An 18,777-nucleotide genomic window follows, 5' to 3' on the forward strand; every position below is an offset into this window, starting at 1 on the left:
AACCTCTCCTGTTTATCAACTCCTCCCATTTCCTGCTTCTGAGTCTCTTGATAGCATCATTAGCAAGCGATACTTACATAAAATCTATTATTTGTTTATCTCTCTTGTATTAAAACATTTACAGAACTCATAAGAAAATAATGAAAGTGGCTGAAGATAATTCCGGTTCACTTGTTTAGTTAATAAAAAAGGGGGGAAAAAGGATGACGGAGGTGGATTTGTAAAAGGCCTCTTTTTCAAGTTCTCTGGTAAGCCTACTGAAGATGATTGTGGATATCTTTCTAGTCAGCTGCTCTTTTGATGTTTCTTTCACCTTTATATGAGAATAGAAAATACTATTTTTTTTTGTTGTGAGCAATTCTTTTCATTGCTTGTCTCTTTTCTGTAAGATGGCGAATTTCTGTTTTGTTGTTGTTGTTAATGTGTTGTTCTTTTACAAGGCTCCCTGGGCAAAGAAATAATCAGTCCCCTGTAACTTCTGGCCTGCACCTTTCGATCTTTCCTATCTGCAGGAATTTGACAGACAGACATTTGAGAAATAAAACCTACAGCCTGGGAAAGGAACGTTGAAAAGTAGTTTGGACTGTCGATCCTATTGGCCTATTTCTTTACCACTGCCTTCATAATTATTATGGATCACAGAACACCAGAGGGCTTTCTGGAGACCTCTAGACAACATGGTAAGAGTCGAATTGAGTTATGAGATGTGCAGTTAAGCAGATAAGAGTATAATCTCCTCAGTCATGAACAACAGAAAAGGGGAAAAGGGGATATTTATTTATTTTAGTGAATCCTATCCTACCTCCCTCTCTCCCTCCAAGAAACACTTGGTGCTTCTCAAATGCCTGCAGGGCAATACTAGAACTGGAGCCAGACTCTTTGCCGGTGTGAAAGAGTGGGCTGCCAACAGACACAATTCATATATGAGCAGAAGTGCAAAAGCCAAGGTAGAATCAGGAAATAACCAGAATATGGAGATTGGGTTCAAGAGTCAGATTGAGCCCCAAATTAACACAGATTCTACAAGGGAAAACAAAAAACTTCAATAGTTAAAAACAGCCTTTGAACTCTGATGATAAAGTACTTTATCTTATGTTACTACCACATTAGGAATAAACTTTCTGTATCCCAACAGAAACCAGAAGCTTTCCTATTTCCAAATCTGCAAACCCATGAAAAGTTTCAGAGCTTGCCTAAGGTCCAGAGTAAAAAATAATGACAGGCACAATACATGTATATATTGCCCTAGGAAAAGTACCAAACTGGAATATGGGAAAACTACATTCAAAACCCAACTCATGAAGTACTCTTATCGGTAGGACATCTATGTTCTTAGGTATCTCTCCTTTCCTTCCCCTCTCTTGAAGCTTTGTACAGCAAATAAAAGAAGAAATAAATCTTCACTGAACAGATCTAAACTCATGTACAGTCCTATTGCAGCCTTCTTTCATATTTTCAGTACATCTAAACAGACTTTTGCAGGCAATGATAGCACACTGAATTCCATGCCAAGTTTCTTAGCCAAAACATTGCAAGACAAGCTACATGGCTGCAGAGTTTCTGATTCAAATCCATCTGGCAGGTATGAGGTATATGCAGGCTTCTCCTGAATGCACTTTTAAAACTACCTATAAACCTATAAACACAGTGAAACTGAGGTCTAGAACAACAGATTTACAGGCATTTAAGAATACATGACTGCCTGAACTTCAGAAAATTATCTACGTTACCCACTTTTCATCTGAACAAGCTGAGTGCTTTGTACGTGTGAATCTATGATGCATTTCTTGAGCACAAACTTATTTTTCAAATACCTTGCATTTCAGTCTAAATCACATGATTTTATCACACTTGGAAGCACACTTACAGGGCAGCTGATTCCTAATGTGAGCTAAGATCTTGTCCCTTTGGAACACACAAGGACCTATATTGTGCTCAGCTGTTCACTGATGTCTCCATCAATTAAGCTCCTAGGAAGTGTTCTCACCTCTATAATGTCTCTCCTGAGGGCGCATGGATATCAAAGCACATTCTCTGCCTTCAGGCTCCAAGAAGCAACAGCTTCTCAAACCATTCTGAGCAGCATGGTCCCAGGCTCCCATGTCATCCTCAATGGACTTGTATATGAGGGCAATTCTAATAAAGGACAAACTGCTGCCAGCTTTCAAAGTTTGAGTGGGTTCACCAGTAGAAATAAGATAGGAAACAGATCACCTTTGCCTTTTGAATATCTGCTTTGAATGGCTGTAATCATCTAAAGTTAATGACAGGCAAGGCACACTTTCAGCAAGGTTCAGGAAAATCTTGGGTAGCAAAACTAGGAACATGGATCACTTCTGAGGATGGACAAGGAAGAGAGAAGACTGCTGGTGAAATAATTCCATTACATAAATTTGGCTGTCACAAATGCAAGACAATCTGGCTTGAGCTTTGAGATACAGATAACTATTACAAGCAAACAGCAACTGCATGTTGAATAGCTTCAGGGAGCTAAACAGATTAGGAAGAGTATGTGAACATCGTTCAAGTCTTCTCCTGTTCCAGGTCAGTGCCCCAAAATGACATTGTTAGTTTATTCTAGGACTGACTTTGAGCACCATTCTGTTCTCAAAAATGAGGCTGAGAAGCACAGAGAGGAAGAGAAGCATAATACTAACTCAACTTTGAATGTCTAATAGAAAGACTTTATATCTCTCACTCTAACAATGTGTTGCTTCTGTGCAAATGTCAGCTCGTGGTTCCTTTAACCCCTTTCCTTTGTACTTCTTCTGTGAGCAACTTAGGCAGCTTCCCCTCAGCTTGAGCCATCTCTTCCTGTCCATTGTGTAAGGAGCCTATCCACCCAGCTCAGAGTTTAGGATTCCAGCAGGTGGCAAGGAGTGAGGGTTTCGCTGACAAAGGGGACAACAGCTTTGCTACTGCCAAGGACAGTGGTATAACACACGATGATTTGATGATTTCATTTTTACACTAAAAAGGCATAAGCTCATATTAGAACAAACAAATAAAAAACCTCTCTCCCTTACCTTTGTGCTTTGCTGCCCTTCTTATCAGATACGGTTAAAAAAAAAATCCTATTAAATGGAAAAGCAAACACTTGCCATTTGCTTAGCAAACAGATTTATTTTCATTAAATACGCTGAAGAACAAGATAAGCAAGGCATCTAACCTGCTTCCAGCAATCTGAGCAAGAGCTTGAAAAAACATGTCTATACCCAGCTTTGTGTTCAGGCAACTTACAGAACATTCTCCAGCTTGAACAATCAGAGGTGCAGGCTGAGATATTATTCTGTAAAGAAGATCTGAATGCCTCTCAAGTCATTTCCCTCTGTTCTGTCAGTAGACAACTTTGATTTATAGACTTGTCAGACCTTCATCAGCTATCACTGTTGAAAAGAAAATGACTTGAGAAGAAGGAGAAAAACCGTAGCAAGTGATTTGTGTAGTTACTTATACGGGTGAGGAATAAACCAAATCCAACTGCAAGTGTTATAGAATGAGGGTAGATAATTGAGAGGCAAGCACTTTTTCTAAAGCCAGGCTCCATCTGATTATCTCACACAACAATGAGAACAATGAGGAAGGACTGAAGAGCAGAAGTCATGGCATTCCCTCAGAAGACAAGAAGTGGGAGGTCTCCTGCCTCTGCCATTTGTCCTGATAAGCAGCCCCATCTTGCTTCAGCATAGTATCAGTAACATTTCCTTTCTATCTGTCATTGGGATTGACACAAGCATTCCTGCTGCATTACAAAAAGGTACAAACAAATAAGCAAAACCAAGCCCATTGCAACATATGGGACTCACTTGGTATTATTGTTATTTTTTTGAGGAAAAACAGAGATATCTGCTGCTTACAAAGACTTGACATCCCTTTTATTTTCCTCTCAGTTCCAAATAGGCACAGCCAATTTATAGTCAGGGGTTTGGAGTACTGTAAAACTATGCTTTGCAGTACTTTGGTACTGCTGGTACAGCAGAAGATATAGCAGAAGGCAATCGCAGTGGTATAGAATCATATCATAGAATCGTAGAATGGCTTGGGTTGGAAGAGACATTAAAGACCATCCAGTTCCAACCCCGCTGCCATGGGCAGGGATGCCATCCACTAGAGCAGGTTGCCCAGGGCCTTGTCCATCCTGGCCTTCCTCCAGGGATGGGGCATCCTTAGTCTCTCTGGGCAGCCTGTACCAGTGCCTCACCACCCTCTGAATGAAGAAGTTCCTCCTACACTTCTCTGTGTTAACTAACAAGGGCATGTCAGATTTTTCACACAGAGATAACCATATGGCAGAATAAGCAGGAATGTGGTGCACAGACATCACCATGGCCCCAGAAAAGCATTCAGTCAAACAGATATTATTATTAGCTCTGAAAAGGGTGAGATCTCATCTCCAGATTGAGACACCCCTTCAGAACCACGGACACATCTTACTAACTTTAAATGCAGGCAAGCATCAGTTTCAAGAAGAATTTTAGATCCAGATTACTCACTTACTCTGGTGGTTGGCTGCTTTGGAAGGTTCATGCCAGAACTGCTAGATGGGTACAGTGTCACAGTGTACACTAACTAAGAGGCCCATCATTTTGATGAAAGGAGTAATTATTCATGTCTCAAGTCTTCTAGAGGATTATTCTGTCCACTGTTTGTTGAGCTTTCTAGTTGTGTACTCTTCATAGTTTTGTTGTTGTTGTCGTTGTTTTTGTTTCTATTTATTTCTTTCCCAACTTTAAGCTTGTGCTTTTTTCTTTCTTCTTTACCTCCAAGGCTTGTCCTTTTTCTTATTTTTGAATTTAAGCCTGACCTTTCCTGTTCTGTCACAGTGTTAGATGAGTTCTTTGTCTTTATTTTGTTAGATATTCTTTCCTGGGCTTTTCACATTTTACAACTCAAGATTTCTCTCAGCAAATTAATGCCTTGTCTTTAACAGACCATCTCTTTATCTGCATCATTAAAACTGCTCAATGGCAGCTTTAAAGTTTTCTTTGTATTTTGAATGAAACCTAGCTATGTGGAAAAGAAATTATCCCTTTAAGCATGCTGCCCATTGAGCCCACAGGCACCTTGTTGTCCTAGGTTAGTTTTAACAGATTTCAGAGTTTCAGATTTTAGAGAAACACAAGATGAAAGATCAGACAACACTTGTAAGGTAAGATGCACCTGGATGGTCGAACTATATATTACTTCATAGGTTAAGTGAAATAATATCTCTTAAGACTACATGGATAACGTACAGACTCAGAAAATGCTGTGCAGTTTGTGAATATTATTTCTATAATCACATTATAGACAGTGTTATCCCAGCCATTAAAAAATCGGCTGGGTTTACAGGCATGCTAGCTAGACTCACTAAACTTAGTTTGCTTCACTCAAAACAGTGATTCACAGTCATGCTTTTCATTCTTTATATATTTTTAGTAGTGCCTAATGCTAAATGCTAATACTTTGCACTGACTCAGAACAGCTTGCTGGAGCCACTAAATTCTCCAAGCTCTCTAGAACTGAGATAAGCTTTTTGTATTCTGCTTAGATATTGGCTGTCTTTAAAGCTTCCGCAGTTTTAAATTTCTACAAGCCTCCTTGGTTTTATTCTTGTACATGTGGTTTTATTTGTATTGCTCTTTTTTGTTTGTTTGTTTGTTTGTTTTTGGTTGGTTGCTTGCTTGCTTTTTGTGTTGTTGTTTTTTTTGTTTTGGTTTGGTTTTAAAGTGCCATCATATGCTTTTGTCTAGTAATAAGATTAATTGCAATGAAACGCTAAGAGAAGTGCTTTTTTTTTTTTTTTTTTTTACCACAGAGAGTATGACAGAGGAAAATAAAAAAAGGAATAGAGAGACAAAGTTTAGCATACCAAAAGAACTGTGGAAATTGGTGGAGACTGAAGGAAGACATGCTTCCTAAGCAGATGAATTTCAGTATTTCACAGTGAATCTGGAATCAGAAAAAGCTTTTTGGGTATGGGATTATTTTGCTTATATAGAATGTTGGGTAACATGCAACGACAAAAGAAATCAGTGAATGTGCTGATAAAACCAGGAATGAGTCAAGTTTATTCTATACAAAAGTATCTCAAATAACATTAGTATTGCTAAATCAGTCAGTTTATTAGAAGAATTTGACATAATCTAAAATTAAAATCATGTTCCTTTTTATGAGTCCTTTGTAGAGAAAAAAATCAAAGATATTTTGGTGCACTAACACACTTTCATGAACACACAGAGTTTCTTCTACCTACAATCTACCACCTTTTAAGAGGTTCCAGAAATGTGACAAGGAAAAAAACTAGAATCATTCTTAAATGAGTTGAGCTACAGACTTTCTGCTCAAGTGTCCACACAGCAACCTGTATCTCAAAAGCAATCATATCAGATGTTCTGGAACAAACTTGCCTGAAAGACCAGGCTTCAATCCAAATCGTTGCTTTCACAGTGGTGAGAAGTCAATACTGTGAATGGGTATCCCAGTCCTGTTCTCTTGGGCACTCTATTTTGCATCATATGCAGTTTTGCTCCATAGCATTTTGCCAGATAAATATCAGAAGCCACACACAGCCAACAAAAACAGTAAACTCAGGAGTTTAACTTCCAAAATTGGCTAACCATCTTGGCTAACCGTCAGAGGTAGCAACATTTTAGGATTACAACTGGTCTTTGTTTGGAGTTATCCATGGATATCATCCATCTGCTCTGTTAGCTGTACCTGATACGAAAGCTTTCCTAACCATCTGGGAAAATGGTTTTTAATTGGCAATGGACACACCTCCTTCGCTGCTGGCCAAAAGATAACAAGTTTGTTCTTGGCAGACAGATTACTGCAACACTCTTGATGAAGACATGAAAAGGCATACTTGGTATAGACTAAAAGAAGTTTCTGATTTGACTCAGAAAATGTATGGAACAATATTCCTGATTTTCATTCCCTGTGCCAGTGTGGGATACCAAAAATGGAAAAGGGCACTTTTCTGAATTGAACCTGTACTAATCACATGAATTAATTCAGAGTGAATTATTACATACTGGATGAACTACTATCCAAGGTCAGTTTATTCCAGGACTATGATAAATACTAATGGTGTTTATATTCTGCATCTCTCCAGAGTGCTTTTGTGCTGGCTGATGAGGCCATTTCCCAGCCAACCAGACTGTATGAAAGAACTGCCTAAATATCATGGAAGAGTATGCATTCAGGAGACAGCAGTGTCTCATGATAGGAACAGGAGGCCTGTGAGTAATCTCTGTCATGTTATGATGGATGCTGTGCAACACAGCATTTAGTTAAAATAAATGAGAAAACCTCACCCAGTGTGAGTGAACTAAAGATTGTTATAACCCATGGTGCCCTTAGTAGACTAGTCCCTAGCAGAGCACATTGGCCATATTTTAATTACACAATGAGATGAGATTTAGTTACGCATCATACCTTCATGGCTCCAAATTTATTTGGAAAGAAACCCAGGTGTATGGTAGGATAACAGTTGTGGGAAGCTTCTGTAGGTGTCCCACTTGACAAGAGGAGAAGGAGGGGGTCTGTGGAAACTGGTGCAGAGTATACCTCTCCCACCACACAAACTCAGTTTATGGGGATTAGGTAGAAGTCCTGCAGGTGTCTTCCAAGTGTTATGACACAGCTAATGACATAACCTCTTTTAACTTTAAATGTGACTGTCAGCAGGGGAAAGGAAATGTGTCTGGGACTTCTTGGTCTGAACTTCTGCTCCTCAGTTGCAGGATTTTTGGGAACATGGGAACTGCTCAGCTTCTGTGTCATTATAGAGGAGGAGGTTTGCAAAGGCAAGGTTGTCTCTGATCAGACTCTGTTATTGACCTATCTTCACTCATTTGGCCACAGGGAGAAAAGTTTTCCAAATATCTAGCTTTTGTCTTTTGTTTCTCCTCAGATTTTCCAGGAATCAGGGATTTGATCAAATTTCTCTCCTTGAGACTCTGGTAAAAAGGAACAAGTAACAAGCAATAGCTGGTTTTGTTTGTTTGTTTATTTCATTATTTCTAGTGCAGAAAAAAATATTTCAACTGAATTATGAGTTGGCACAACTGCAAGTCTTCTCCCAGAACTGAATATCTGCACAAATGGCATGGTCAAGCTTTCTTCTCCATAAAGTGCTGCTACAGAGTTATGGTGTACAACATTTTGAAGAGGTTAAAAGAGTGACCTAGAAAGGAAAATACAAAAACTATTCAAGGTGTTGGTGACAGGAATTTACTTTCCTGCTTATGTTGTGGTTTTGTTTGTTTGCTTGTGTTTTGATTGTTTATTTTTGTTTTTGCTTGGGATGGAGAAGGGGAAACAAAGGCAGAGTTAGAAGCAGGATGGTGGATAGAATAAAGGTTAAGAACTGCACATGCATTTAATGTTTGTCTTTCCTTTGGTGACATATGATCCCTGTGACCAAGAAACAGAGGAAGTACCCATTTAGGAAACCAAAGGAAAGCTCAACAGGAGGTGAATTAATGTTATTCACCAGAATAGTCCCCACCAGCAGAAGTGGAAAGATTAAAGGACAAACTGAAACAAAATAACAAAGCAGCTCTGTCTAGTCCCTTTCATCCAAAAGAGAGCACTCACTGTACCTTAAAATCTATTTTGTGTCTCCTGCAGAAAGTCTGCTGTGAAAGAAATGGTGTTTTATAATGATTATTTGGAGCCTTAGGGGTTAAGAGCATCCTCTGGTTCACATTACTGCTGCCTTACTACCCCCAGCACATTTTCATGTGTATCCTAATCAGTTTATTTACTTTTCGGATGCTATTTTTGATGCCAGGAAGAAATGTCTGGGTAGAACGCTGTAAAATCTCTCTCTTCATAGGGAATGATGAAAATGCTTCAAGATACATTTCAGACTGCATTATAAACTGTATCTGATAATGTGAAAGCTCTATCTTCAAGCAGTGCATTGGACAAATTAGTTTTAGACTCTGACTGCTCATCACAGCTTTAATATGTGGTTTTATTTTTTAAATCTGACAAGTCAAAAGAGAGATGACAGGTAGCGCAAGGCTGCCCCTCAGATGTAAGGCATGCAGAGAGTTTTCCACAGCAGGCAATTGAAAGAAACAGCATCTAGAAATGAAAAGAAGGGGAGAAAGAAATATGTGAATGTCTCAGGAACAGCAGCAAAGCATCATGATTAGAAGCATGAGAAGCAAGAAAGGGAATTGCAGCAGATGTCAGATGAGAAAGAAGAAAGATTTGTCTTGCCAAGAGATTTGATTATGAATGCAGTCAGCAAAAGAGCAACTAGGTAATGTTCAAACACTATGGTGGCGTTTAGTAGACACTTATGAAAAGCACTTGATATCAATTCTGTGTGGTAAAGTTTGATTTAGGGTATGTAAAGGTTTTGGGTTGGGTGTAGATGGTTTTCTTTCAGGAGGTCTTGGTTTCTTTTGCTGAAAAGGGTGTTATTCCTCAGCAACATCCTGGCCACCGTCAAAATCCTTACTGTCTCTGTTCTTCTGGTGTTATGCCCAGTAAAATGAAAATTGATGTTATTTCTGAGTAAGGTCATACCCTGTTCTCTCGAATAAAAGAAAGTGAAGTACCATCTCTAGTGTTCTTATAAGCCAATATATACTGCTTCACCTCCATCTGGAACTGCATCTTTTTAGCATTGACATTAAATACATCCTTGTTGTGATAACTACACTCAAAGACTTCCTGACCCTTTGCTTCAAAGCTCAGGAGACACCAGCAATGAACAGTTTCCCAGTCCCAGGCAAATACACAGGGCACTCTGCAGATCAGTGAGTGTAGTAATGCAAATTATAACATGACACTTCTAAGGCCAGGAGCCAAGAACTGGAAAGGAATCAACCACAGCAGCCCACCAGCCTTTAAAATGGGGTGCTGGAGGATAACCAGTCTATATAAAGCCAAAGAATATCAATGGACTTTTTTTCACTGAAGGTGTGAAAAGTGGTTTAGAACAGCATCTGGTTAAACCACAGTCTAGGGAGCACAGTAACATAACAGCCTGTTAAACCCATAATTATTTCCAAAAGGTATCTATGACATCTGCTAATTTCAGCATTTAATATACCCTTAGCTTCATTCTTGTGTGCAAAGGTCATTTCCATATGCAAGTCACTTACAAATTTAATGTAATAACCCTCCTTATAACTTATTTGGTTATATCAGAACTTCTTGTTAAGTTTTAATGGGTTTAAAATATCTGAGAAAACATAAGATACTGCTGGTATTTTCCTCAGTTGGTTTATGGACTATGAACACTAAAAACAGAGCAGTTCTAGTATTCAAGTGTTCATTTTTTACGTCTCTTTAATGGAAATGCATCACCTAGTCATTTTTTTCTAGAACATTTGTCTATAACAAAGACAATGCCAGAAGATAACTATCTGATATTTTACTGTGTTCTTCAAGTTTTATTTAAACTCCTTGCACTTTCTTTTTTAGGAGATACAAACCTGTCAAGGACTGGTTAATACTTCACTGAATGTTTGATTTTCTAATAGATTCACTGAGAAGATGAAAATGGACTCCTAGAAAATACTGAGAAAAAAAAAAAAAAAAAAGAAAAGAAAAACATTGAAGAGAGGAATTTCATGCAGCGTGAATTAAAGAAAAGTTGTGAATTCATCATGGACATGGAATTTCTTACCATTTCATTACATATGAATTATATGAAATATTGGAATTCCTGAATTTATACCTGGAACAGTTTAAAGGGATAGCTGTAGAGACAACCAGGCAGTGGTTAAAGCACACAGACCTCAAAGAGGATCACTTTTTTGTACTCTCTCTGCCCATTCCAACACAACAAACCAAATTTGAAGTGAAAATACTTGCAGAGATCAAAATATCTACATTAATGGAGATAATATGCAAAGTCTAAATTTCATTTCTTCTCTGTGTCTTCCTCTGGGAAGACTATATTTGTTTGAATCTTATGTGTTAAATGTAGGAGGAGGAGACTGGGAAGGACTAGAGATGTTCACCTCCTGGCCCAGAAAAGAAGAAAAATAACATAAATATAGACACAGCAATAGACAAAAGGACAAATGGGTATCAACTGGTAGAATGCTGGGCTTTACTTCTGGGAGAGCGAGTAAAGTACTAATATGGAACGTGTTGATTATATCAGTAGACCTAAATGTAGTTTGAATGCAGAACCATGTGCCTAGCCTAAGCTAAGCACATAGGTTACCTCTAAAGTCACTGGACCCCATCATAACAAGCAGCCATGGTTCTATGTATGTAAGCCAATTCACTGTAATATAAGTGAAAGGATGTTACTTCAAGCTTCAAGATTTTGAAAAGGATAGACCCTGACTTAGTTGGACTGGAGAGCTTAAGGAATGTGATGCAAAGACAGTTTTGAATTTCTGTAAGCCCAAGAGTTCATTACTGGTTCTTGACTGAGATAAGGGTTTGGTAGTAATCAAGAAGCTTACACTAATAAAGTGTATGGGGAGACTGATCTGCAAAATTTTCTCCGCAGAATATCATGGCCACAGTATGAATAAAATTTGGTCTAAAAGCTCAAAGTTGTTCCTACTGCAAGAAGTCTGGCAAGACAGCATTTCATCTATGCTCCTCAGATGTTCTAAGTTGCAGCATCTTTGAAGAGGAGAAAGGAGGCTTCAGCGTTCCTGCCTCATAGCAGAAGGAAAGCTGATATAAATAAAAGACATCTGGGTATCCTGAATGTTCAGTCAAAAAAGAATGGAGTCAGTGTGTTTCTTAGATAGGGACAATACCATAAAAAGTGATCAGAACATAAGGCTAGAATTCAACAAATGTTAGTAATGGAAAGGCAAATAATGTTTAGAATGACAAATAATGGACACTACTGAAGAACAGCTAAAATTTGATGTCATGTTTTTAAAAACATAGAAGTTGTAAGACTTAGTCCAATTGCTGAGTAGCTGGACTAAGTTCTAAGAGTATCAGCTAAGTTTAATAGCAAGAGCTGAATACACTACTTGGGGTATTATAATACCTCAATCAAGGAAGATAGTATTTATACAAAAGCATCAATATCTTCTTGCAGATGTTCCAGCAATTATAAGACTGCTTGGGTAACTCAGTGTGTAGATGTAGCCTGTCACAGTTGCATGGTTTAACTAGTGTTCATAATTATCAGCCTACAATGCATATTTAACAAATTGATTTATTGTTCATCTGGTTTGAAAATGCTTCTGTGTCCACAGACTTGATGACCAGGAAAGGTTCTGAAACAGAGTACCAGTAGGACTTAGATGAGAAAAACATTTAACTACTTTTAAGACTGAGCTATATCAGTTTACGAAGTGTATTGAGACACGTCAGGATACCAGGAGTTGCTTTTACCTTTTATTTTAAATCAATGTACCAGGCATGTCTACAATAAGAAAGAAAAAAACAACAATAATAACAAAACAAAAAAAGACCTAAACTTTAAATAAGCAGAGTTCTTTGACACTACTACTAATGCTTACTTTGCATTGTATTCCTTTTGCAGCCAGAGTCAGCTCTGATTCTAAAAGATGCCAATAATTCAACTCAAATAAATTTTAAGAAAAATATCTTGGAAAGAGACTTGCCATGTAGTTTGGTCATGTTATCTTTTGAAGTCAGCAGAGACTGTAACTCAGTATACAAATTTCATCTCTTATGGACAAATATTCTACAGCAGTGAAGAATGATATATTATTTTCATTTACACAATGCATCCACCTATATTTCTGAATTGGTTTCAATTGATTCACATAGTTTGATGGCTAAGTGCCCATCATAATAGATATATACTATTTTATATGATATTATAATTTATGAGATATCTTTGAAAGTAGACTATGCGAATATGTGAAAGAAAACTCACATGATGGATAGGAATTATCAACCACACTTCTTACAGATTGAATTATTCAGTCTTCATATATATGTATATATATATGCTTTAAATTGCTTAAATTCCCTGATGCTACAGTGGAAAATGAATAGGATTATAAAGAGAACAGCATAATAATCAGGTACAGTGTATCCCAAATTACACAGTATCAAAACTGATGGGAGATTTAGAGATCTGAAGGCTAAATGAAAAGAAGGAATCACCCTTAGAATTAGAACAATAATACAATAATAAAAGGAGTATACTTGGTGATTTTCAGGATGATCAAGAACAGATTTAACAAGAAGCCACAGCAGTCTTCTCATCATCCACACTGCCTGGTATGCCACATCTTCCAGGTCAGATGACAAGCCATCCACTGTACCACCATACAGTTATCACTCGAGTCACATTCTGGCTGCACCCAACCCTTGATAAATCTCAGTTATGCTTCTATACCATTTGCAACCTGAGAGTGTTTGTATACATACAGATCAGGGAAAGTGTTATACGGCTGTGAAGACTTATACAAAACTTCACATTAGTATTCAGACAAAATTATTCATATTGCTAATTTAGAAGCTCTTGGTGGGTTCAAGAGTCATCCAGTTAGGAAACTAAATAACTTAGCTGAGCAATCCCAGCATGAATAACAAATTAAGAACAGTCACAGAAAATAGTTTGACAGTAAGCTGTAAGGTGAAAAGGCTCATATCAGAGTTTATGCTGAAGGATTCAAAGTAATCAACAACTCCATGAAAAAAGCAATGCCTGACAGTAGATTATTCACACGTAGCAAATAAAGCTAGCTTCATTCACAGTGCTTGCTGTGAATAGCTGGTCTTTTGCTGCTCTGCTGTGTGAGGAAGAACTGCAGCAGTGCCAAAAGCTGCTACAGCAACTGGAGCACCAGCATGCTCCCTGGGGACAAAATTGGCTTGACCAGTGCATCTGTGACATCGTTTAGTCTTAAAAACTCCTAAATCTTTTAGACATTATTTTTTGATATTCACGATCTATAGCATCTTTTTTTTTTTTTTTTTTTTTCTAGACAGAACTTATTTCGATGCGCTTGGAAGAGCCCACTGAAACAAACATTTTGCTCAGTGCATAAAAGAAATACATTCTGAAATTACTCTCAGCACACAATGATAACAGAGAGCATGACACTATATACGGGTATGCTTTGGACAATCCGGTAACTGTTTAAAGTCAGACACTGCACTTTCACAGAACAAAACCACTTTGACCACAACACACTGGGCATTAACATATTCTCCATAATTTTTCATTTCCTGATACAACCTTGCAAATGTGAGATCAAATAACTTTAACTGGATCTGATGTAGTCAAATGTGGGTTGGTTTGTTTGATTTTTTTCTGAGTGCACGTATGAGTAGCTGAGATAGATGTTAGCCACCAAGATGCCCCAGGAAATGCTCCAGTCTACCACTTTTTCCATTGAACTGTAGTCACTTCACAGAAATAAATGTAGATGGTTAGCTAGATAAACAGATACTAGTAATGTGTAATTGTATTAGTAGTACTGTAGCTAGCAGGGCCAGGGATATTCCTTCCCCTCTATTCAGCTCTTGTGGGACCACATCTGTAGAAACTGTGTCCAGTTTGGGGCTCCCCACTGCAAGGAAGATAGTGGCACACTGAATTAAATCTTGTGGAGGTCCCACCTGACCTGGTCAGGTCCCACCTGACCAAAATGGTCAGAGACTGGAGCACATGACATGCAGGGAGAGGCTGAGAGCTGGGTCTGTTCAGTCTTAAAGAAGTGAAGGTTTTGGGGGAGACCTTTACACTGTTTACAACTATGTTATCAGAAGACAGAACAAGATTCGTCTTAGTGGTGCACAGCAACAGGGTAAAAGGCAAAGAACCCAAGGCGGAACATATGAAATTATGATTAGATAAAGAGAAAAGAATATTTTACCTTTTGGGTGGTCAACTACTGCAAAAGGACCCAGGAGAGGTTGAGGAATCACCATCCCTGGCAATGTTAAGATGTGAATGGACATGGCCCTGAGTAACCTGATCAGACTTACCTGCTTTAAGCATGGAGTTGGACTAGGCGTTACCTTCCAGCCTAAATTAGTTTATGACTTCGTGATTTTAAATATATAGATATACAGATATATAGAACAACAAGTTAAATATTAGAGTACAGAAGTTACTCAAAAATCAGACCTCATATCTGGTGCTTGGAAGTAGGGAGGAAAGAAAGAGAATATCGGATGTTATTTGAGGTTATACGCTCTGGCATGCATACAACCAAGTGACTTAGAGTTTTCAGATACACTGAAAATCATGAAAACAAGGAGAAATTAACATGAATTTTCAAAGAAGAGGAGGAGCTTTCTAAGTATCATAGGCATTTTACAAGGCTTTCTGCTTTTGAACCTACAGTCTCCCACAAAGACCGTTAAGAAAGTTTTTAATGGGATTTGAGAAATCTGCACTCTAAATGTATAGTTCATCTCAGCTCGTCCCATGTGATGGATGGAAAAGGAAGAATTCAAAGCCACTTAAAATCACACCAGCAAGTTTGAAAATAGTTAACATTTTGTCTAGCCAGAAATTTAGGTGGGTAGCAATGTAATCTTTACTCATGAGATGAAAAAAAAAAGAAAAAAAAAAAAAAAGAAAAAAAATTTCTCAAGTTCTCATGTACATGATTTCAGTAATTTTACTCTTAAAATTACTTGGACAGGGCAGGGAAGTGGTTGTATTAATATACAATACCAGACAGCTAAAACTATTGAAATGAGAACTAAGTTTAATACTGACTGCTTTAGTGGGTGAAAATAAATCATAAGTTCCCATTTCCCCATCCTGTAAAATACTATCTGCCTACATCCTTTGTAATGTGAAGGAAATGAAAATACTCAAATAACATTGTAAGGAAAGGAAATGACTAAATTATAGTTTTGTTATTAGCAACAATAAAACCACCATCCGCCATTCAGAAAAGTCAAAAATTACAATTAGCAAAGGTTATTCCAAATGTCATAGTGTCATAGTATTCAAACATAATTAAAATCTATATAAAAAATATGCAGATAAACAACATTATTCTGTATTTCTTTCATTTTGCCTGCTAAAAACCAAAATAAATTCCCCAAACAGCTGTTGTTGGACTGGAAATATTTTGGCAATTTTCACTATCAATAGATTAATATTTATTGGAAAATATTTTGTATTTTGAGGGAGTAGTCTCTTGGGCTATGACTGTGCTTTTAGCACTGCAGATGTCTCTGAATGTTTCCTTATAGCTAGTTGCTGTGAAAATAAGTACATACAGATGGAAGTACAGCAAGGCGATACAGAGTTATAGTACCCCAGGCCACTAACGTTTTATGCACTTTTTAATGTTACATTTAAAAATTTATGAGTATATACTCTGCTAACCAAGTCCATCTCTATTCCTGGGAGTTAAAGTGTGGCTTTATATACAAGCAGTATTCCAAGTGAGCTGGTTTGAGAATCTAGCAATGAAGAGAAGAAGCCTGTTTTCAGAATTCCAGTAGTGTGTATATCATATAAACTGGAATTAGTAGTCTCTACATTAATTCCTTAAATTAAGTACTGGAAGAATAAACATGTGGTCATTGAGATATTCAGGGTGAGCTGAATGATCTAAAGATCCTTCTACCCTTGTAATCTATGAATGTAGGCATGACTATTTAATTGAAAGTATCCAACCAGGGTAACAAATAAAATATAAAAACAAACTGAAAACAAAGCATCTTAGTGAGAAAAGAGCAGCTTCCAAATGCTAGTTAAAAAAAAAAAGTGAAAACAGACTAAACGCAGACTAATAGCATTACTCAAAACAAACAAACAAACAAAAAACTCCTGTAAGTATTCTCTCTTATGTAAGTCCCATATTAGCCATTAAGCCTTTTCTTATTTATGGAGCCTTTCCAAAGTTTGATTACTCAGCCATTTATACAGAATTTTTAATGAACTTACAACACTGCTTTCCAGTTATCTCAGAGATGGGAAAACTGAGGGCAGAAGTGTGGTGTGAAACTGTGTTAGCTTTGATTCCAGTTCCCTGTTACTACTTAACTACTTCCTTCATCTTCAGAAGAATACTTTCTAAGGCATTACGTGGTTTAGATACAAAATGCAGAGGTGATAGCATGAGCAGAATGATTTCTGAACATGCTTCCTCAAACCTTAATTTAACCTTTCTTAGCAATTATGAATTGGTTGATAGATGTAATTCAGTAAAGCATCTGATGGAACACAGTTTCAAAACATTATCAGTGGGTGATTTGCATTTAACATTTACTGTACAACTCAATCGCTACTATTATATTAAAGGTGTGGTGATTTATCACAACATAATTAGCTGAAAAGCCTGGCAATATAAATTAGTCCCACTTCAAGGCACTAGGAAAATTCAAACTCCTACTGAGATTTTTAGTTTATTTATTAAAGCAATGTAAATTCTTGTAAAAGAAGAATTCACACGTAACGTCTGTTGACTCCCTAACTCTTTTCTAGGAAGACGGTAGATACAACACATGACCATGAGAAGCCTAATACAACATCTCAGTCTCTTACAAAATCTTACATCCACACATGCAAGGGTTGCTAGTCAGACTAAGCCAGAACAATGTACAGTACTCATTTTAAAACAGTGTCTGAAACTTCTAAGAGGCAAATGCAATCATCATCTGCAGTGTTTTTCATCACACTGTATTCCATGCAATACATTTTATGGTTAATAAAATGGTTGGGACCTGCAAGGCATTATTGTGTACTTGATATGCCAAGGAACATCAAATGAGAGTCCAAGTACTTCCAAAGCATAAATTACTGGTTAAGCAAATGTCTTCATGACATTTAGATAAAAGTCCATATTGCTGTAACTGGAAAGGAAAACATGGAATATATAATGAACTGCAAAGATATACATATTGGTTATCGTGTTGTAGTACACCAGTTTGTGCTGAAGAAGCTGGTCTTGCTCTACCCAAACTCCAATTTTTATATGGAAACATCTTCATTGGTCTCAATACCCACACAAGTGGATACCAATTTGAACATCTCAAACACGAGTGGGTATAGCATACTATGGCAAATTGACGAGTAGATCCAGAGGTGATAGCTCTTCCTAGAATCTTAGAAAAAGAAACAAACATAAAATATATATATACTGCAATGGTATTTGCTTGTGGCTTAAAATTCACTGCAAAAATGGTTGGCAACCTCATTGAACTATATATACTAGGAAGCTAACAATACAACCCATTTTGTTAATTTACAAAAGGTCCTACGGACATAAATAAGCCCCGTTACAACATATAATGAGTACAAAAGAGAAATGAATCTTTGATGGTATTATAATACTAAATAAGGACACATAGTACATATCTAGCTATTCTGATTTCATAAAAGTAACAGAAAAATCTGGTGAAGTAAGTCAGGGAAAGTGCCTGCTGACATAGGTGCTATTGTTATACAAAATAGTAAAAGGAAGTTTCTAACTGAACTATGGAACAGTAGGTTCTATTATGTCTTCATATCTGTCCACCAATCACCTTAAATAGCTGAAGCCACTCAGATCATACCCAGCTGATTTTTTTTTTAAGTCTCTTAAAATACAGTCATTCAGTTCCACAAGAATGACTAAAAATCTGTAGAGGGCACATCCTCTTCCCTCCCCCAAAAATTCATGAAAGCAAGATGTAATTTATGACTGAACATCATTGTAGTACAGGGTAAGTTATTTCATCATTTCCATGTAACACTGACAAAATATGTAATCCTTAGGAGTGTTAGGTATAAAGTTAGACAAAACAATAGTACAGGTCCTGCTTAAGATTACTTTGCTGTGAAGGAATATTTATAGACAATTCAGAAGGTCTTGTCAATCTCCAACAAAAGCAAGTAATTGGCTGATTTAC

The 18,777-nt window shown here is 37.3% G+C and overlaps 1 protein-coding gene and 1 long non-coding RNA gene across 3 annotated transcripts in view; one reads left to right on the forward strand and one right to left on the reverse strand.

The window, feature by feature from the left end:
• The window catches only part of GABRG3 (gamma-aminobutyric acid type A receptor subunit gamma3), a 330,335-nt gene that overhangs the window by 192,283 nt on the left and 119,275 nt on the right, over positions 1-18,777 (reverse strand). The gene's annotated exons all lie outside the window — the stretch shown is intronic.
• Positions 5,000-8,136, forward strand: LOC118253616 (uncharacterized). The gene is made up of 4 exons (XR_004780475.2): positions 5,000-5,149; positions 5,798-5,955; positions 7,097-7,223; positions 8,011-8,136. It is a non-coding gene; the product is annotated as an uncharacterized LOC118253616 (long non-coding RNA).

Source organism: Cygnus atratus, chromosome 1, assembly GCF_013377495.2.
Source record: "Cygnus atratus isolate AKBS03 ecotype Queensland, Australia chromosome 1, CAtr_DNAZoo_HiC_assembly, whole genome shotgun sequence".
Lineage (NCBI taxonomy): Eukaryota > Metazoa > Chordata > Aves > Anseriformes > Anatidae > Cygnus > Cygnus atratus.